The sequence below is a fragment of the Bos javanicus genome, chromosome 16 (genome assembly GCF_032452875.1).
Source record: "Bos javanicus breed banteng chromosome 16, ARS-OSU_banteng_1.0, whole genome shotgun sequence".
In the NCBI taxonomy this organism is placed as follows: Eukaryota; Metazoa; Chordata; class Mammalia; order Artiodactyla; family Bovidae; genus Bos; species Bos javanicus.
The window spans coordinates 80,547,501-80,548,823 of record NC_083883.1 but is presented as its reverse complement, the minus strand read 5'-3'; positions in this window follow the sequence as shown (position 1 = coordinate 80,548,823).

Below are 1,323 nucleotides of genomic sequence, written 5' to 3'. Positions count from 1 at the left end.
GGGCCCGAGGGGGCGGGGCCTGGATAGGAGGGGTCTGGGCGGGGCCGATGGGCGGGGGCACCCGGCGCCCCACCCCTTTCCCCCAGACCACCCCCCCCTCCAGCCCCACCCCGAGGGGCTGCCGCTCCAGCCCCTCCTCCCCAGCCTTCGGTCAGTGGCGGCTTGGACCGCTCTGGCTCCGACAGGCAGAGTCCTGTCAAACGTAGACACACACCCCGCGGGAGCTGGAAATCTCAAGCGTGCAGATGCTCAGCGAGAGACAGGCTCAGTAGAGCTGGAGCGCCTGCCAGTAACTAACGGTTGTGTAGTCACCTTGGTTTCTCAACAGGCAGAATTTCAACCGGAGGATCCACAGTCTGGCCGAGTCTCCTCAGGAATGACAGGGGCAACTTCGTTGTCTGCTTCCGTGACTGGTTTTGCTCGCAAGGCCAGGCCCTCCGGCCATCAGGCTCATTCAGGAGCTCACTTTGGGTCCAGGTCAAGATTCTCCAGCTTCCCGGGTGGCTCAGTGGTCAAGAATCGCCTGCCAATGCAGGAGATGCAGGTTCCATCCCTGGGCCAGGAGGATGCCTGGGAGGAGGAAATGGCAACCCACCCCAGTATTTTTGCCTGGAAAAGTCCATGGACAGAGGCTCCTGCTGGACTGCAGTCCATGGGGCCACAAAAGAGTCGGACAGGACTGAGCACTTACCGGGATCTGGGTTCTCCTGCCTCCAGGGCCGAAGACCTGGCTTTGGGGGTAGATGAAACTGAATCAGAACCTGGACAACTTACTCAACCTCTCTGTGATTCCTGTCTACAGATGGATGGGTGCTATTGTCTTGTCTAGTTCATAGGTTGATGTCAGACCTAAGGGAGACATGTAAGGTACTTAGCGTGTGGCCTGTCACAGAGCAAAGCTCTCAACAGGCGTCAGCTGCTGCAGTGACTCAGCAGACAGTACTGATGCTCGGTTAGGGATTACAGCTGAGCTCTGCTGGCAGGAGAAGCCTGGGACAGGAGGAGTCAGACACAGATGCTGACAGCCTGGAACACACGTTGGCCAGGATGGCCATTCTCTCTAATACGCAGTTCCCAACTGGAATGGCATTTGCCCTGGATATCTCCCGAGGCTTGTTTCCTTGGCTTGTAGATGCCCATCTTCTCACCGTATCTTCACGTGGTCTTCCCTCTGTGTGGGTCTGAGTTGGCACCTTTTTCTGTTTGGTCAGACAGTAAATATTTTGGTGGCATACAGTCTGTGTAGCAACTCTTCTACTTTGCTGCTGTAGCATGAAAGCAGCCATAGATAATACATAAATGAATAAAAGTAACTACTTTCTA